Consider the following 21,990-nt stretch of genomic DNA (forward strand, 5'->3'; position numbering starts at 1 on the left):
CGAAAACATGTTCAATGATAAGCAAAACCAAATGAGTTCGAGGACATAAATTGATAAGATATATGCTATCTATGTGTAACATGTAAGTTTCTAACAGCTTAGTAATAGATTCGATATAACTCTTACGTAATGGACGTACGTTCCAATCGATGGACGGACAGACATAGCCTCTGAAAAGATGTGTTGACGTATCTATCTTGTTTTAAAATTACCTTTTCATTCATAAAAAGCATACCCATACAGGTAACATTATTTGAAAAATAAAAGATTTCAAAAAGCTGATTCTGTTTTCTGGAGGAGGTGGTTGTCATTGTCACCAGAATATATGCTCTGATCGGCGAAATAAGTTTTCATTGAGCTTATAATTTGTAACAATTTGGATAAGGGATATATATATATATATATATATATATATATATATATATATATATATATATATATATATATATACACTTATATATAGATTCTGATAATATCGTTCCTTTCTCTTTCTCCATCTCCATCTCCATCTATCTCTGCCTCTCTTTCTCTCTGTCTGTTTGTCTCTCTCTCCCTCTTTCTCTCTCTCTCTCTCTCTCTCTCTCTCTCTATATATATATATATATATATATATATATATATATATATATATATATGATGAGAAAAGTTGAAATAGTATTCCGCCGAGATAAAGAGATGAAAAAGGAACAAACCATATGTTCATAAATGTTTCATATTTATTGTAAGACTTCTTCCAGGCGAATCTTACAATAAAGACGAAACGTTTATTGGCATATACCTTTGTTTATTCAGTTTTCATCTTTCTCTCTCTCTCTCTCTCTCTCTCTCTCTCTCTATATATATATATATATATATATATATATATATATATATATATATATATATATATATTTCATGAATTTTTGTAAATTTTAATTGAAAATTTCTATTTTGCATATCGTTTATAGTATAAAATAATAAGTAAAAAAAATGAATCCTTAAAATGGGAAGGCCGCATCTTGGCAAGGATATAAAAAACCGAATTGCAGGATTAAGGCAGCATAAAATGACTGACTGGCAGATTTTTGATATTTTAAGAAAAGAAAAAGTGAAAATATCTCTTTCTGTAGTGAAGCGAATAAGTCAATGGTTCGAAGTCGAATGCTTGGTAAAAGGGAAATCTGGATCTGGTAGCTCTGGAGCAGTAACTTTGAAGAACGATCACGGGCGGTTTTGAAGGATTGAAAGAAAACTTATCTTGACCATAGCAAAGAATTCAAAACAGAAGCTGAGAATTTTCTTTCTAGATATACAATATCTAGACGAATGAAAGCAATGGGGTTTTCTTTTGAAAGGTGTGCAAAGAAGCCATTTTTATCTAAGAAGAACATCAATGATAGAAAGAGATTTTTCTCGTATTATGGCAAGAAAGATGCAGACTGGTTCAGGAATGTTTTCTGGTCAGATAAATCAAGATTTGGTCTTTTTATTGAAACTACCGATGCTCCGGAATGGTGCAATCGAATAACTGGAGAAAGATTTCACTAAGTTGCATAAAAATGATATGTAAACACGGGAATTGCGGGATAATGATATGGGGAACTTTTACTGCAGCAGGAGTTGGGGAACTTATAAGATGTGAGAAGTCAATCAATGCAAAGGAATACATTCGAATATTAGAAAAAGGACTGTATCCAGAAGCTGGGAATATCTCAGAACATCATTTTTGAACACGATAATGCCCCTGCACACACTGCTAAAGTCACAAAAAATTGTTCTCTAATAATTCAATTAATGTGATATTTTTGCCAGGTCAAAGCCCTGATGTAAACCCAATCGAGAATATTTGGTCCATAATATCTCGTGCATTGGATGGAAGAACTTTTTCGAACAATGAAAAACTGTGTAAAGTTTTGCAAAGCGAATGGAATAGCATCTCCTCTTCGCAGTGTTCCACTTTGGTTGTGGGCATATCTAAAAGATTGATCTTTTAAATAAATCAAAAGAAAATGCGATTCAATCCTAAGCATTTATTAAAGTAAATGTCTTGTTCTGTGTTATTAGTCTCTTTAAGTTTCCTTGTTCAATTGTTCTTTGTTCAATATAGCTTTTAGTGCGATAAAATTTATAAAATTTGTTTGGCCCATTTTCTTGGCTCACGAGTGTATATATATATATATATATATATATATATATATATATATATAATTAGATTATTAAAAGTATATCTTAAACAAAGAAAACTTATTTAAATAGAAACAAGTTAAGGGGATCAGTTTAATATATTCAATGAATATATTAAATATTAAGTATTTAATATATTTAATGCATATATATATATATATATATATATATATATATATATATATATATATATAATTATTCTCACAATCAAGCAACATCGAAGCTCACAATGGCCATAAAAGCTGAGAAACCGGAAGTCCAAGACTCCAGTTTCGCGGTCATTTTGGGCTCATAAATTAGACAGTTTGTTTGTCTAACTGATGAGCCCAAATGAGCGTGAAACTTGAGTATTATGCTTCCGCTTTGTCGGCATTCATGGTCCTTGTGAGCTGCTACGTTGCTTGTTGGTGGAAATAATTATATCATCTTTCACGTTCTGAAAATTACTAGATTTGCATGCCAGATGACATCGTCCTAGTAAGTGTAAAAATATACTTGTGAGACCTCGGCGTGTGTTTTCGTTGGTTGGATGACCACATCTCTTTGTTTAAGACGAAGTAAATGTATTCCACAGTCGAGTTTCGCCTCGGTTTGCTTGATTTGTGTTAGTTAACAAATTTTCTGGGGTGTGGCGCGTTAACTTTAGTGGTAAAGTACTCGCCTCGCATGCAAGAGATTCGGGTTTTTAATCTAGAATTCGGATTTGCTTAACATATGAGCCCAAAAAAAGGTCAAAACTCGAGTCTTGATCTTCCGGTTTGTTGGCTTACATGGGTCTTATGAACTACGAAATCATGTTTCATGCTCTGAATATATACATTTAAATATATAAATTTATATATATATATATATATATATATATATATATATATATATATATATATATATATATATATATATATGAAACCGACGCAGAAGGTATTATTTTGATGGATTTCCAAAATTTGGAGATATAAATCTCTACTTTAAAGAAGAATTACGAATTGTTATTGGAGTTTTAAATCAAATATTTTGACATTTTTAATCGACAACAAAGAATTAATCCATTTTCTGATGTGTTTCCATTGATGTTCCATTGATGTTCGCTTTGATCTTGTGTGTTCCAAGTTGTTTACGGAATTTTTTCAAAGAACTCGTCTCGTTCTTTACGGGTGGTGGTGTTGGCCGACCATTTGAAGTCGATGCAATTGCATCACTGTTTTCAGAAAGAAAGCGTAAACAATCGGCGCTGTGAAAAGAAATTACAAACGTCTGAGAATGAAAGGATGAAAGGGAAATGGTGACAGCTTTTACCGAAACTCGAAGAAAATAGCGAGGAATTTAGAATTGGATTAAATTGAATGGGCGGGGTTCAAAGGAATAATGAGAAGAGTGGGTGGAGTTTAGAAATAGAAAGGGATTAAGAAGAAGAAGAAGAAGAAGAAGAAGAAGAAGAAGAAGAAGAAGAAGAAGAAGGAGGAGGAGGAGGAGGAAAAGAATGAGGAAGAGGAAGAAAAGAAAAAGAAGAAAAAGAAAAAAGAAGTAGAAGAAGAAAAAGAAAAAGGCAGAAACTAAAAACGAAACTGAAGAAGAGGATCAAAAATGGAAACGTAGCTAACCCTCTGCTGGTCTAACCGGCTTTCTCCAAAGGAGAAAATTCCATGGGAGTATTAAATTCAATGCAGTCCCTAGTCACATGTTTTCTCCGTAAGGGGAAATGACGAAGTTAGGTTTTTGCAACTCTTGCAGGAAGCTGTTGACGTCCTCCTAACGTAAAGCGTCTGGAATTTCAAAATTAATCACCTATCTGGTACTGACTAGGCTAAACGTTGCTTAACCTCGGTAAGCTAACGAGAACTGGTGTGTCAACGTGATTAGAAGAAGATAAAGAGAAGATGGTGTAAAACGATATATCAGCTTAGAATATAAAGAAATAAAAGACAAAGAATTAAAGATGACAACAAAGAAACCAAAATACTTTTTGAACAAACGAAATAGATAATGTAGAAGAAAGACGTGAAAACTAAAAAGAGTTTAAAAAGGCGCGAAAAGAAAAGACAGAAGAAGATTGGAGAACAAAAAGAGGAAATAATGGGAAGACGGAGAAACAGAAGAAATAAACGAAAGTGAAGAAGAGGATAAGAAAAGGACGAAGGAAAGAGAAGAGGAAGCGCAAACGTAAAAGAAAAGGCGAAGAAGATGAAACATGAAAAGGAGCATAAGATGAAGAAAGGTAGGAAGAACGAAAAAAAACAGGAAGAGGAAAAACAAAGAAGGAGTCGAAAAATAAAAAGAAGGAAAAAGAAGAGAAGAATAAGATGTAAAGGCATTAGAAAATGACAGAAAAAGTACGCGAAGAAGAAATGAAAAGAGTATAAGACAAGGAGGAGAATATAGAAGTTACATAAAAAGACGAAGACTTTAAAGAAGAAAACGAAGAAATGGAAACGGAAGAGTAGGGTGAAAGATACAAGAAAGAAGAAAAAATGAAGAAAATAAGATAAAAAAAAAACATGAAATTACTATTATTCCAACCTTGATGTTGACATATAAGCAATATCACTTAAACTGTGATATTGTAATGTGACCGTTAATCTCGAACCCTGTTTTTTACAGTTCAAATTTCTCTCAAACTCCCACGCCGGCCTGCACCGTCCAAAAGGAACAAACAAGAATAAATAAATCCGACAACGCTTTTCTTTCTTTTTTTAACATAAGTCATTTGTTATCTTTCTCCCCGTCTTACCACCAGCTTAAAAGTTTTTCGTTGCCACTTGGAGCAACATGTCCATTTTGCATAGAGGCGTTTCTCTTTCTGCTCCACTAAATGCCATTTCTCAGCGATAAAACAACTCCAAGAATACGAAACCTTCTACGGAGAAAGTAACTTTCCTCATTTCTTTTCCCAGATGGCGATCAGCATGCCTGACGAAAGTCGCAGACTACACCGACCGAAACGTTACACAAATGATAAAATGAGAATGAGAACAATAGTCCGTTAAATCAAGTAATATAACCAAGTAATCTAAAAAATTAAGACCTTTAATATCAAGTATTATAGTTCAATTGTTTCTCTAGGGGTATTTTATACTTTTTGTACTCCTGTAATATTTTTTATTCTTTTTCGCCCCAAACAAGGCACGCTGTTACTTGAAAAATATCGAATTACTATTTTGAATTCTATTGGTAGTTAAGCCGCGAGATGCTTGTTCACATTACATTTAAACTTCTGCAAGTTAGTACAATCATGGAAGCAGGAAACAGGGACAAATTTCAAAAGTTTAGCAGTCCGAGGGAAATAAACTATTAGAGTAGAAGACTGTCTGGTATCTAATGACCTCAACAATGAATGAGTGAAGTTTGCTACCTGTTGGGTTTGTCGGAAGTACTACGTCGAAGGGCCACAAGTGCTATGAGTTCATTAGAGCGCAATTCATTAAAGTACAAAGGTCGTTCCAAAAACAGGGCCTCCTATTTTTTAACTCAAAAAATTTTTTAACGTCTAAGATCTACGAAGACGGAAAAGTTTCCGTGTAAACGAATGACCACTTTTGCTACAGAATTCACTTTTCTACATAGTTGCCACCATTCTTAAGTCACTTTTTCCGGCCTATTTTGATGCCACAGTTCTTAAAGCGTTATGTCACTCATATTTCTTTCGTCACTTTGTAAATCAACGAACTCGTCACCTTAACTATGCTGACATGAACTGCATTGGTTTCGTAAATTTTCAGCAGGCTTTGGTGAATATTCATTTTTTTCTGCATGAAGGGATTCAATAATGTATTTCTGCTTTTAAAGCATATCCATGACGCGATTTGTTTTAGAAACTCACGCCGTCAATATCTGCAACATAGAGATACAACTTTGAGGTCATGAATACACATGTAATCATAGCGATGAAATTTGCATGCCTTTCTGATCTATTCGAGCGGAATTAAGAATTGGAGGTATTACATTTGGGAGGTCTCTGGTAGTTGTAATGTCACAAAACCAAATTGTAGAGAATATTTTATATTAAAGAACTCATAGCAATATTATAAAAAATGGATACAAAATCAAGATACGTGTGTAGGGAAACAAAATGTTTACAAACATATCACGCGCCAGGGATTCTCTCGGCGATGTAACCTACAAAAAACGGTACCGCCCGTCACTCGACCTACCGCAGCAAATAAAAACTTACTAATTCTTGCTCAAATCAATTGTCTCGTTTGTACTTACGACATAGTGACGTCTTTTCAAAGTAAAAAAATGAATGTGGGCTTTTCGGTCAAACAAGATTTTTCTTGATCCTTTTTTCCTTGACGTTATGATGTAGACAGAAACAGCTGCGGTGGCGATTAGTGAGAAATGACTGCTAAAATAGTGAGAAATAAAACATATATACGGGGTGCCTTTAATATGCTTCCAGATTTTTTATACAGACATTTAAAATAGTCGTAGACTTGAAAAATCAGTATGTTATTGCTATACATCTTATGAAATAACTGACCAATTTTTATCATTTCAGGTTCAAATGAACAGCTACAGCAGGAATTGGAATACACCCTACTAAAGCCTGATTGTCGCATCTTGGGAATTTCAAAAATGCAATCTGGACGTGAAGACATTTTAGAAGAACGATATCCAATAAAATTCTGTTTAAATCTTGAAGAAAATGGCACAGATATATATGGAATGCTTTAGACTGCTTTTGGACCATCTTGCATGAATCGCGTATTAGTTTTTGAGTGGTATAAGAGATTAAAGGAAGGAAGGGAGTCTGTGAAGGATGATAAGAGGGATGGTAGGAGCAAGGGAATAAGAGCACCAGAGTTGATTGGCCAAATAAAGCATTTCATAGATAAGGACTGCCGTGTGTCAGTGGAGACAAAAAGTGCGCAGTTTGATGTCAGTGTAAGAACTGTACACACAATTCTTTATGAGGAACACACAATATGATGCGGAAGATTGGCGTGAATTTTATCCTTGTCACATACTATTTGACTAAGATGGGTATCAACACAGTTCTTCACCTGCATATAGCCTAGACCTTGCTCTCTGTGATTTTTTATTATTTCCTAAGCTCAAGGAAAACCTTAGAGGCTGTCGTTATGAGACAATTGAGCAGAGGCTGTAACGAGGGTCATTGACATGCTCACACGAGAGGGTTTCTACGGGATTCCAGAAGTCGTCGGAACACTACAAGTGCATTGAAGCCGGGGGAGATTACTTCGAAGGGGACTAGAGTTTCCTTTCTTTAAATAGGAGTCACAACTTATCAAGACCCGAGGATAAGCGTTAAATTCGTCAATGGGGCAATATCATAGTAATCGTTAATAGTAGAAAGTTGGTAAATGGGATTACTTAAGGGGGTTGCTCATCAAGAATTTGTTTACGTTGGACTTGAAGACGATCATATTGTAGTCAGCTGGAAAGCAGGCAAATGGAACAGAGTTTCACATGTGTGTAGTTCTAAGAAAACAGCTTTATTCAGGGAATCTACATTTAGCTTTACGCACTGATAAAGGGGTACATTATTTATAGTGTTTTCGGCTAGACGAGTGTTTCTCGTGAATTTTGGCGAGGGGGGGCATAGATTGGAGCTCAGACGAGTACTTGCCATGAAAATAACGATAGAGCGGAGGCAGGCTCGCAACGTCTCTTCTGGGTGAACTAAGTTGCAGGGAAGAGAAAAGGCTACGAAGTCTATTTTGAACTTTTTCAAGGCAGGATAAGTTCTTTCTAGCGGCTCCTTCCCAGATATGGCAACAATTCTCTATCCTTGGGCGTACCTGGAAACTTATTGAAGGCGCCTCGTATATTAACTATTCATTGGTTAGGTGTTCAACAGGAAGCTTCTAATGCCTCCCGCGGTGACTTAATCCACAATGTCTTGTAGTCTACATTGCACTGTAGAGAACCTAATGATAATTTTATAAATTTATTGAATTAAATTATTTTTTTAGTTGTAATTTCATTCAAATTAATTGTAACGGACAACGTCACATAATTATCTCAATCCATTAATATTTGTAGAGACCATACACATCTGATATTTAGATTCAGTGAATATGAGTATTTTTCTCGGCAAATAAAGAAAAGTATTTAATATCACACGAGTCACTAGAGTCTCTAGAGATCTAATTGACATAAAGGTTTAAAATAATTTTAATCGTATATGGTAATACTGTCAGATTATACCGGGACGACATAGTGTTGCCTTCCTGATAGTCAATTTAGGTGAATCAACTATTATTATTTTTTTTTTAAGTTAAAATGTTAGATAACGAACATTATTATTATTATTATTTATTAACTGTTGTGCAGAATATAGTATGCAGAGAGAATGTTTTGAAAGAAAGGAATATTTTAGTAAAATATTTAGGTTAACGTAGAAACAATCAAATTTGGCCAATAAAACATGACTGAAAGTCACGTGCTAACTCTTTGTGTAGTCGAATGAGGTAATCACAAAGGATTAGTTTGAATATATACAAGCAGAGTTCGGAGTTAGTTAGAGACAGAGTTAGAGAGAAACGATAGACAGGCGGAGAGAGTTAAAGGTTGGAGACCTGGCCTGTAATGGCCCTGCATGGAAGAAGCAGAATCTAGAAGACGCGTGCAATCCTCCAATAGGAAAACATTTGGAATAAAAACTGTCAAAAAATATAACCGATTTCTGGTCGTTTCTTTGGATGGATGTTCATTTCAGCTTTTGCCGGTTCGCAACAAAGAACCCCGGATGTATAAAGGTGATGTTTCCCTGTTTGGCAAGATATAATTCCCAAGAAGATGTTCAGTCGCTTTGTTGTTAAGGAAGTGTTTGTAGATAAAATGTCCAGTTGAACTGTATCGATATGTGTAATGTATATATGTAAGCAGTTATATACACTCCTACAAAGATCATCATGTATCCAACGGATTATATACCCAATTTCTTATATACACGGATATATATATATATGTAGACCTTAAAGACCCACAACGTAATAATAGTTTAACATCACTTTAGATTTGATTATAATTTTCTTTTAATCAGGTTTTTTATTTGTTTTTATTTTATAGAAATCATCCGGGACAAGACGTAAAGTCACTTAATGTAAAAAGCAAAAAAGAACGGAAGATGATTATCATAAAAAAATGGGAGATTTTCCTTGACTTTAGTCGTGTTAAGTTTTGAGACATTGTGTTGAACAAACATGGCGGCGTAGTTCAGATCAGTAACCAAGATGGCGGCCAAGAATCAAATTCGGTCCGTGGCGTAGTTAACGGCGAACTGACTGAAACGATAAAAACAATTAGCAAAAAGAGAATTCCACAAGGTTGCAGTTCTTAGAAAGAAGCTTCTGGAATAATGAGGTATTAAAACAGCGGAGTGGTATAGATCACTAGACCAACGAGTCAGACAAACTGGAACAACGGAAACTGAGAGATCAGACAATTCTAACGAATGCATACAATAATAGGGCGTGTCTCTAGACCCTCAGGGGTCGGGGGGGGGGGGCTCTGCATTATTTCATGCAGCATATATATCATTTGGCATTACCAAATGGTTACCCATTTTAGTATTGGCCAGACTCAACGTCGCTTTACTTCGGTGATCTAAAAGGTACGTGTGTGTTAATGCGATTATGCCATAATGATATTTATTTTTTTAAAAATCTGAAACTAGGAACATCACATCTGAAACTAGGAACATCACATCTGAAACTATGAACATCACATCTGTGAGTGAGAGAGGGTACAGAAAAACAATTTAATACAATACTCGATGTCTAAGCATGAAAACTGCAATTATAAAACGAATAATGCAAAAGCAATTAATTTATGCGTTAGGGGAACGGTGTTATCTTAAGAACAAGTAAGGATGATCTGAAACCCTCATGGTTTTTTCCTGTCCAAATGATTTGTTCTATTCTTGAAAGACGCCCCTCGTTTTGATAAGCTTCTAAGGACTGACTTTCAACCGATACTTCGAACTAACATAAAATCTGTTGCTACGGCTGCGAGAAAAATTCTTGCATCATTCTACCGCTCCAGTAAGAATCATACTATAGCGAAACCTTCTACCTGTATAATACGTCCCAAAATTTTGTACTTTTGACAAATCTATCGATCAACTGGCTTTTTCCTACCTTGATAGAGAACAAAATTGACTTCAAAATGTAATAAGGATATTCCCTTTTCTTTCCATAAAACCTCTTTCCCACAGAAGAGATTTTGCTAGTCTTTACCTACTTCATCATTATTTTCATGGTAAGTGCTTCTCACTATTTCCCATGCATAGCACTCGCAGAAGAAAAACTCGTCTAACTACAACCACTGAACATAATTTGTCTTTCTTCCTCTGTGAATCTGGAGATAAACAGAACTTCCATGAGCAGAGTTTCTTTCAAAAAAATACCTTTTTGTAGAACAATACAAATGGTTGTTTCCCAGCTAATCACACGATAGACTTTCAAGTCCAATGTTAATAAATCCTTGTTGAGTCATTCTTTTAAATAATCAAATTCTGTCCATTTTTTAATCATTGACTCCAATTCTGAAGGCTTTTGTTTCATCGTCAACCTGGACAATTTATTAGCACTTCTCAATTGGGCTTTGATAAGCAGTGACTAATTGTACAAAAAAAACATAAAATGTTGAAATTTATTTAAAACTTTGAAACTGATAAATAGAAATTAACTCGCAGGTGTACTCGACGTTGTCCGGTATTAAATCTAACGTTAAATTCCTTAAAAAATTAAAGTATAAAAACAGAAAGAAACTGAGACATGTGTATGCGAGTGTTATGTTTTTCTAAGCAGTTCAATTCTTCTAAATAAACAAAAATACTTGAGCTGAGATCGAAATCAAAACCTAAAAACAGTGAGTCAAGTACGGTAACCACCAGGCCAGTTTGCCACGTTATAAAGTGTTTTCTAACCTACTTATTCTTAAGGAAGCTGTCATGTGAATGATTCGCGGATGCGCAGTTGTGAAACAGATAAGAATCGGATGAGCCCCAAGTGCCAAGTTTCTTAATTTTGATTCCTTAATAGCCATTTTTTCGGATGAAAACCGATTAAAAAGTTTTCACATGTCTAAATACCCTAAATACCAGTTTTCAAGTTTTTAGATCAAACATTCGTTGTGTATCTAGGTTGAGAGTTGTCCGCACACACACATATTCTCACTTTTATATATAGATCTGTGACTTGAATAAAATACAAAAGTCAACTAATATAGTTCAATTGTGTTACCAACTAATGATTTTCGCACGCACTTTGTCACATCACGGAACTAAAGATTATAGAATATCATAAAAAAAGGTAAACAAGAATTTTTGGAATTCATTATCTTCAGTTAGACCAGATTGAGCACTAACATGAGCATTCTTATGACAGTTTGCTCAGCCTTACTACTTATAACGCCAACTGACTCCCTTTGTTCAGTTTGTTTGTTTTTAACAGAAACCTCTTCCTTTCCTAGGTGTGTTTCCTTCAACAGGACTAAGGAACTTCGTCGACCGCCCCATATGATAAGCCAGAGATTATTAGAGGGAAGCTAACATATAGTACACCTTGCTTAGGGGTGACCTAGGACAGTGCACGTCAGGAGTGTTTATCTTCCTGAAATATAACATAATCGCTTACCTGAATTCATAGAGTGCCTAGTCTTCTTAAATTGTCACCCATCTTGTACTTACCAAGCCCAAAGAGAATATATAAACAAAATTCGCAAAATTACGCATCAAAAATCTCTAAACGTACGTGACCCAAAAAAAAAAAAAAAAAAAAAAAAACTGTACCGCCCTTCCATCGACCTATGAAAATTCAAAGCAGTGCTGGAATTAACTGTCTTGCTTATATTTATGACACAGTGACGTCTTTACAAAGTAAAAAATATATAAAATGTGTGGGCTTTACGATCAAATAAGTTTGGATTTTCTGTTTGTTTATTATTATTATTATAATTATTATTCAATTGTTTGTCCTTGACTTTCTAAATATGCTATGAGGAGAAGCAGCTGCGATGCCGGATGGTGAGAAAAAATAGTAAAAGTCATGTGAAATACACAAATATATTAAGCAACATTTTTTTTAATGGAATATTCTAATTGTGTAATAATCTCACCGATCAATAAATGGGATGTAGGTTTCTGTGCCATAAACATAAGAGTGCGCAATATTTTGATTTTCATTAAATATGAGCTGATAACCTATATGTCTGTAAAAGCGAGAATCTGTGTGTGAGTATGGACACTTCTCAACCTATATACTCAAAACATTTTTAACCACAGACTTGAAATTTGGTATATAGAGTATTCAGAAATATGGACAAATTTTCATCGTTTTCATTCGGGAAAAATGAGCTGCTAAGGAGTTAAAAATTTTATAAATTGGCATTTGGAGGGCATCCGATTTTTATTCGTTTGTCAACTGTTTTACGACTGCGCATGCGTGAGTCGTTTATGTGATGTTAAGAATAAGTGGGTTTAAAAACATTATTTGAAGATGATGTCAAGCTGGCTTAATGGTTATTCTACTTGACTCCCTGTCTTTAGGTTTTGGTTTTGATTTCAATTTCCGCGCAAAAATTTGTTTGTTTGTTTTTTTACTTACAAAAGTAAACTGTTAAGAAAAAGAATTCGTATGCACATGTCTCATTTTCTTTCCGTTTTTTTTTAATTCAAGAAATTTAACGTTACATTTAATACCGGGCAACGCCAGATACATCTGCTAGTATGACTAACATTACGTGTAGCTGAACTTTATTTACAAGGGGTGACTATATATAAAAGTCTGGAGGCCAGTCGAGGATAAGGGTCTATATGTGTATTGTAGTCATTATTACAGTAGAGTAGTAATGGTTTGTGGTCCAAATTTGGTATCATTAGATAATTTACGAGACCGTTTCAATAAAAAACTTGTTTACATTGGACTTGAAGACGATAATATTGTAATCAACTAGAAAGTAGATCAACGAAACAGAGTTCCACAGGCGGGCAGTTCAGTTGCTCAACGGAGTTCCTTCCCAGACGTGGAAACAGTACTCCATCCTAGGATGTACTTGGCTCTTATACAGGTAGAGGATTGCATCAGCCGTGAGTTATCTACCGGAGCGGTAGAATGATCCAGCTATCTTTCCAGTGAACTTGGCAACGAATTTGATGTATGTTCTTCGTTTCGGATCAGGAGTGAAAATTCTAACTAAGCACTGTTTATGATGTTATTATTTACGTAGTGTTGGATTTAATACAGTGAAAATAGATAGATATGGATTGAAAATAGATTTTAGGATAGGTCTTGTGGGTATATATTTTTCAATAGGAAATATATATTATTAAAAAATAAATGGTTTACAACATTTAATGTGGTTTTAAATATATATATATATATATATATATATATATATAAACATATATATATAAATATATATCTATATATATATATATATACTAGCAAAAGTACCCGTCGTTGACTGGGTTCAAAAACAGCCTGCAGAAAATGGACTCTGATTTATGAAAATATGAGAGGTTATGAAAAGGAAAGGTTGTAAATTTGGGTTGAAAACCCAAATCAAAATATAATGAAAGTAAAAATAAAATAGATAAACCCCATAATTTATTATACCATAACTGTTCACACTGAAACACTTATCACAATATTCTGTGGATCTATATTAAAAAACCTTGTTAAACTTTGTGATATATTTCCATTCTATGAAGGTCAGGTGCGAACGACAACCCCATAATTTTATTATACCATATTTCTTCCAACTGAAACATAATTATCAAAGTATACTTCCGCAGATAGATATGAAAAGTCTTTATTAAACTTTGTGCCTATTTCCATTCTATGGAGGCCAGGCGCGAACGCAGATCCCACAATTTTATTATACAATCCCTATTTAAGTTAAAACATACTTATCAAAGTATTCTTATGTACATCTATATAAAAAACCCTTGTAAACGTTTTTTTTTTTTAATTTTTAAATTTTTTTATTTCCATACTTTGTGGACCAGGCGCGAACGCAGACCCCACAATTTTAATAAACCACCGTTCTGTCAGATAAAACATACCCATTCCTGTGTCTCGATACATCTTCTATCATTATATGTTATCAGTTTTTTTTTATTAGTCAACCATATAGGAGCCTATTCGTGACCAGACACACACACACATACACACACAGACATTCAGCTATATATATATATGTATATATATATATATATATTTTGTGTACAGAAAGTTGTTAGTTGAGACAGGTCATTGGTACCGTCGGTTTCAAGCCCGATAATAAGGCCCGTTTAAGGTATCCTTATCGAGCTCTCTTCAGCCAATATTCGTCTATCTTATAACCGGAAGTGTGAAGTATATATACCTCGCGAATCCACGTTCAAATCTCGTTTTGTTTAATCCCCCCCCCTTTTTTTTTTTTTTTTTTTTTTTTTTTATCTATCTATATCTATATATATATATAAATATATATATATATATATATATATATATATATCGGGTAATGTAATACCTAATTTTCAACTTTGAATTATTTAAATTTAAGATCTAATTTTGAAAAAATGTTTTTTTTATATGAATCGATTTTAATTTGAACCCCACTTAATTTTAAAATCTCTTTCCTTATGTATAAAAACTTTAAAATCTGTATTGGTATCGGTTAAAAACTTAAAAATTCGTTTAATTATATCGAACATTTAAAAATTTCCAAAAATACGTTTAAAGTTTTAAAAAATATATTTTTAATTATATCGAATCACGTTTAAAAATTTCGAAATACGTTTAAAAATTATTTTTTAAAAACCCAAATCTTTCAAGGTTTGGGGAAGTGAGTATTTATCTATCCTAAGTGATTTCTCTAGTTTATTAACATTATTATATTTTTCTATAGTTTTAAATTCGAAATAGATTATAAATTACATTTATAAAATATAATTTTTTTTTTTTTATATATATATATATATATATATATATATATATATATATGACATTAATTAAAAATCTATAATATAATTGCGATTAAAATCCAAGTTTACCGACTAATTATTTATGTATTTACAATTTTTTTTCCTTATATATATATATATATATAAAAACAACATCTAAGTGTTGTTCTTTTCATTGATCCAATTTATTAGGAGACCCTTCCTTCTATGTATGCAACTTTTCAAAGCTTCACTCCTCACATTTAAACATTTTATTTTTGGGTCATGAATGGACCGGAGGATGTAGTATTTCTCTGCATTACAGAGTGAGCATTGACTTAATTCCGGGACGTATGCTGGTCTATGCTCTATTTTTCTCCATTTTATGGAAAAGGGTGTATTTTTTTCTTTAAGCTCCCACACGCGGGTAGCTAATGCTGTATTCATCCTTGTTTTAGCTCTAAAGGAGCTCATATGTGCATAATATCTTTGTTTAAATTGGCCTTTTGTCATACCTATATATATTTCCGGTATATTTGTGGATTGTTCCGTTACTGTGGCCTCATAGACAAGGGATTCAGCTTTACAATTACCCTCCAATGGACAGCTATTTTTGGTCCTGCAAGAGCAGCCTGCGTTATCTATCTTTTTTGGTTCTTTGGATATTATCGACTTTATTGATGGAGCTGTCGAGTAACTAACTTTCACCGTGTTTCTATTAAAAAGTTTATGTAGTCTATGTGTTCTTGGAAAATGTTTGTCTAGAAGGCTAAGAAAACAATGCCCTACTCTAGTTTTAGTGTTCAATGAAAACGGAGGTAAGAACCAGATTATTTTCCGTTTCCTCTTTCGTTTTATATTTTCTTTATTCTGGGTTTGTTGAAATTTTATGTTTTCATTGAACCCACTTTGATGCAGTGCGTCATTATAATATGGTGCTGCTTTCTCGAACACTTCAGCGTTCGAAGAAAGCCGTGAAATCCTTTGGCTAATGTTCGCTACCATATTTTTAAACACTGTGGGTGGGTGGCATGAACCCTTATTTATATACATGAGTTTTTCATTTAGTTTGTGAAAGGGTTTGTGTATTTTCTTCTCGAGATCTAGAGTGGCATCTAAAAAATCTACTCTATCTAAATTTGTCTGTATTATTATTTTAAAGCCTAGTTCCTTAAAAAATTCAGTTAGGTCTTTTCTAAGCCTGTCTAGTGCACATCCATTGTAGTCACGCGATAGGCAAAGTCCATCATCTCTATATAATCCAAAAAAGTGATCTGGGAATTTATATTTCATGGTCTCCAGTAGAAAAAGTCCAACCAGATCGCAGATATCCGCACTGTCATACGCCCCCATCGCCCATATATATATATATATATATATATATATATATATATATATATATATATATATATATATATATATATATATATATATGCACATTATGTACAAATTATGAACAGTACATAGCGCCCGAGCAAAACCGGGCTGAACTGCAGGCTATGGTTACCCACTATACCGGTGCCTGCGTGTGAAGTTTTTGTGGCAAGTATTGCGCAATCTCAAACCATATCTTTCCTGAGTCGGCATTGATAAATTTAGTAAATACTCGTAGCAACTAGAGGCAAAGACGACGGGAAACAATGCTGAGATAAGCGGATATATATATATATATATATATATATATATATATATATATATATATATATATATATAATTTAAAGGAGATTAGAATAATAGTCTAAAGAGCTAAGTGTATTTTAATGTAATAGTGAAATTACTAGTTTAATTAAAATACAGGAAATGCTCGTTGTAATTTAGATATATAATAAGCTCGATAGTTAAATGTCCTAGAGCTAATTCAATTAAAAATAATAAAAAATTCAATTAAATAATAAAAAATTCAATTAAAAATAATAAAAAATTATGAAAATGCAATTAAAGCTCTACATAAATTATTTAAAAATTATGGACTTAGTATAAAAATCGACCCTAATAAAAAAATTGTTAATTTCTTAGACATAACCTTAAATCTTGAAAATTCTACCTTTGAACCATACCATAAACCTAACCAATCACTTCTATATGTCCACAATCAATCAAACCACCCTAAATCAATATTAAAATCAATAGTTCCCAATATCGCTCTAAGAATTTCTAGACTGTCTTCTACTAAATCAATATTTACCAAAAATGAAAAATACTATAATGAAGCCCTTAAAAACTCTGGATATAATTCACAAATTAAATTCATAAATGAAAATGATAGAAACATAAACTGCATTAAAAATAAACCTATTAAGAGCGTAATAACATATAATATGGTAATGTCTTCCCGTATACGAGTTAAGAAAAATAACCAGGAGACAAAAAAAGATAAAACCAAACTACAAATATTAGATAATAATATAAATAAACAACAAACTAAAACCCGCAAACGTAAGAATAGACACAAGGAGATCCTATGGTTCAACCCCCCGTATTCCAAAAACCTAGAAACAAACATAGCTAGAGAATTTTTTTAAAATATTAGATAAGAACTTTAAAGCCCCCCATAGATATAATAAGATTTTCAATAAGAACACAATTAAAGTCTCTTACTCTACTATGCCTAACCTTCATCAGAAAATAATTAGCTCTAATAATAATAAAATTAATAAACTACAAAATGCAACTATACAAAATACATCGGACTGTAACTGTAGAAGAAAAAATAAATGTCCCCTACAAGGCTCATGTAAAATTAAAAATGTTATCTATAGCTGCACAGTATCAAAAACTCCAAATATACAAGAACCTATCAACAGCCATAACTCAACTACCGAATTAAATAATAACACCAACTTAAATCAATCTACCGATCAATTATTAACCAACCCACCACATTATAATCCAACAATAGACCTAACGGAAAATAATCATAATAATCAAGAGGTAATATATATTGGTTCCACATCTGGCCCAATAAAACATAGAATTTCAACGCACAAACATTCTTTTAAAAATAACTCTCTATCAAACCAAACTACTCTATCCAACTATATTTGGCAACTAAAAAATAGCAATATTTCTTTCAACTTAAAATGGCAAATAATTGAGACTTGCAAATCATATAAACCAGGAGATAAATTTTGTACATTATGTACAAAAGAAACCGTAAAAATTTTAAAATATGAAGATATAAAAAGCACAACCAAACTAGTAAATTCAAGACACGAGCTTCTATCGTGTAATCATAAACGTTGGTTTAAATTTAATAAATATAAACCACCTTAAATCATTAAAAATTACTCATTAGTAAAAATAGATTTTTTTTTTTTTTTTTTTTTTTTAATAAATTAAGTTAAACCAATTACCGCCCTTAGACTCGTAAATCAAATAATAAATAAAGCCATGACAATTATCTCCCCTTAAAAACTTGCAAAAAAAAAAAAAAAAAAAAAACTCTCTCTCTATAGATATTAACTGTAGCGTCTCTAAATCAAAATACGCTAACGGAAACAATTTACTGCACGAGCGTCGCCCTTTTAAAATTCATCATTCAATAAAATAAAAAGCTATAGCAAACATCTAAATGACTACTTTAAATACAGTTCCTGATTTCAAAAAAAGGAAAACCAAAAGGTAATTATATATATATATATTTTTAAATCAAATTTATTATGTAAATTCAAAAATATATATATTTTTTCTACTCATTTCTATCTCTAACCTATACCAATTTCCTTATTAATTTTCTTATAAATTTTATATCCAAACCTTTTACTTCAATTTTTCAGATTCATCTGCCTTACTTTTAATGCTAGGTTTATTTTTGGTGTCTTTTCAATTCAATAGAAATCCTCCTAAATTTGCTGATGAGGAGACCGTGCTTACCAAAAAAACTATGTATAATTATTCTACGTGACTTCATGTATACCACAAATAAAAAGCACGGATTTCCGAAACGATCGTACAGATAATTGACTTTGTTGTTGTTCCTTCTTATGAAACTGATTTTTAATTTAATTAAATTTTGATTTTTAAATTTTAAAAATTTTAAAACTTTTAAATTATAAATCACATTACTTAATATATATATATATATATATATGTGTGTGTGTGTGTGTGTGTGTGTGTTTACGGTGTTATTTATAATGTTAATTGATTATTCATGCGTATTATATACTATATTTCTTTTTTACTAATTTTTAATGTTGTATCCCGAAGTTCTATTGTATATATAAATTCGCCTGTCATCCCTATTTAAGTAAGTTGGAATTGCCCGATCGTCGAGGACTAGATTCAAGAAATGAAGCAGGCATATATATATATATATATATATATATATATATATATATATATATATATTATATATATAAAAGTGGAAGTGTCTGTCTGTTTGTGTGTATGTGTGTATATACATTTCCCTACCACTTGCTTATATATATATATATATATATATATATATATATATATATATATATATATAACTACTTCATTTACTCACATAAATTTAATATACGAAAGTATAGATTTATGCGTAAACTTTAAGTATTTACTTCAAAAGTGCTCAATACGTAGGTAGAGCTAGTTAGTAATTTATAAAATATATATGGCGACTAAGCTACACTTAATATTCTGCGTTTCATCCACTGTAGGATTCGAATCCTACAGTGGATGAAACGCAGAATATTAAGTGTAGCTTAGTCGCCATATATATTTTATAAATTACTATATATATATATATATATATATATATATATATATATATATATATATATATATATATATGGTTTTAAATAAAATAGTAGGCGGAAGTTTCTCGAGAGCTCTTTCGGCTATCATCTCTTCAGGAGTAAATCGATAGCAATCTAAATAGTATTGTGACGAAAATAAAGAGTTCTATTGGGGAACTTATTCAATGTGCCAACGTACGTGGACATTAATTAAATTTATTTACGTTTAAAAAAACGATTAAAAATGTTGGCACAACGAGGGAGAAAAAAAAAAGGTGGAGAAAAAATTCAAAGTTCCTCAAAGAGAAACAATGCGTTTGATGTTTCCTTTTGCCGGCACAAAGAAGGTTGACGCACCGCGATAGAGACGGCCTCCAAAATCTTTAAATGGTTTTTGGAGTCCGCTCTATGTAGCACCTCGAACCAATCTATTTTATATCTATCGGCACAGCACGGGTTGTCAAACAAATGCTGGCCAATAGCAGAGTCCAAGGCTGCAGAAGGAGGGAGACCACCGAACCCCATCCTCCCTTGTCTAATCTTCGATGGAACATGCTGGTTTATACGAGTCAAAAGGTGCAAGGATGTTCGCCCAACATAACCAGCATCGCACTCGCATTTAAACTTATATACAATATTACTATTTTGGATGTAAGGCAAACTATCCTTGCGGAAAGACGGAAAAGCAGGTCTCGTAGTATATACCACACGCAAGGTCACCGAATTGAAGCAATCGTAAATACTTCTTCGAATCTGTTTTGAAATTATATTACTCCCCTCCCCTATATATATATATATATATATATATATATATATATATATATATATATATATAAGCAAGTTAAAGTAAAACTATAATAAGTTCAAATAATGGTAAAATAAAGAAAATTGTACAATTAATAGAATTAAATATTGAGAAAAAATGTAGAAAACCTAACGAATATCTATTGGAAGTTGTGTAATTTCTGAAATTGTATACAAATTTTAAATTAAGGTGGATAATATTAAAAAGATATTCTTAATTGAATGTAATATTACATTGTCGTTATGAAAGAAGAAAAGAACTATTCAAGAAGGTATGTGCCCCGTTTTCTAATGTTGATGATATTAGCCTCTCTTTTAAACAACTGTCTCTTATTTTATTTTATGGTAACAAACGGTATGTGAATGTATATACACCCATAACGAACTTCATATAGCCCCTATTTAACATGTAATTTCGTAGCGCATGATCATTATATTTATAATTATTTTTAATTCAATTATTATGTAATTTTTGTTAATTTATTCCATCCTTACTCATCAGAAGAATAGGAACGCGTGTATTTTTAAAGAAAATACAGGAATATGCGCATGATTATAAAATACAAGGGGCGTGCGATAAGTAATGCCACTGACCCACTTTCCATAGTTGTAGAGCGACGAAACTTTACACAGTTATTAGTCTTTCTCTACATAGGAACCACGCAGAGTTATGCATTTCTCCCATCGTTTCATGCAGCTCTGGAGACCGTTATGTAGAACACCTCAGATTGGTCTTCCAATCACGACGTGACTTCAGAAATCAAGGCTGCATCATCTGGAAAACGCTTTCCTTTCAAAAACAACTTCATGGCTGGGAAGAGGTGAAAGTCAGAGGGTGCAAGGTCAGTAGAGTAGGGATGATAGGGGAGGTTTTCATGCCCACACGCCCGTGCTTCTGATCTGGCGATATGCGAGTTGTGGACCGGAGCGTTGTCCTGCAGGAGGAGGGTACCTTTGCTGATCTTGCTCCGCCTCTTTTTTTTTTTTTTTTTTTTTTTTTGATAGCTTCTCTTAATTTCCTCAAAAATTAAGCATAATAGGCTCCTGTAATTGTGGTACCCTTTGCCAGAAAATCTGTCATAACTACTCCGTCCTGGTCCCAGAAGACTGTGTGCATGACCTTTGGGGGTGGTGGGTCCAAGTGTTTCCACGGCATTGACTAGGCTTTGGTCTCAGGATCATAGTGAGGGACCCAGGTTTCACCTTGTGTAATCCGTTTTTTTTTTGTTTTGTTTTTTTACTCATCTTCTTGGCACATCTCCAAATTCATCCTCGAGCACTCGATGTGTTCTCGCTTCTGGAATGATGTGAGCAACCTGGGAATCCATCTGGAATACACCTTATGCATATGCAAATAGTCATGAATGATAGTTTCCACATACCCTGTACTAATCTTGACATCTTGGGCTATTTGGCGAA

The 21,990-nt window shown here is 32.9% G+C and overlaps 1 long non-coding RNA gene across 1 annotated transcript in view; it reads right to left on the reverse strand.

Moving 5' to 3' along the window:
- Positions 1 to 3,144: 3,144 nt before the first annotated feature.
- Positions 3,145 to 21,990, reverse strand: part of LOC145273116 (uncharacterized) — a 39,704-nt gene continuing 20,858 nt past the window's right edge. The window contains exon 2 of the long non-coding RNA XR_013866155.1: positions 3,145 to 3,391. This is a non-coding gene — a long non-coding RNA (uncharacterized LOC145273116). The remainder of the gene's footprint in view (positions 3,392 to 21,990) is intronic.

The sequence above is a fragment of the Euprymna scolopes genome, chromosome 4 (genome assembly GCF_053919585.1).
Source record: "Euprymna scolopes isolate OS-2025 chromosome 4, ASM5391958v1, whole genome shotgun sequence".
Taxonomy (NCBI): domain Eukaryota; kingdom Metazoa; phylum Mollusca; class Cephalopoda; order Sepiida; family Sepiolidae; genus Euprymna; species Euprymna scolopes.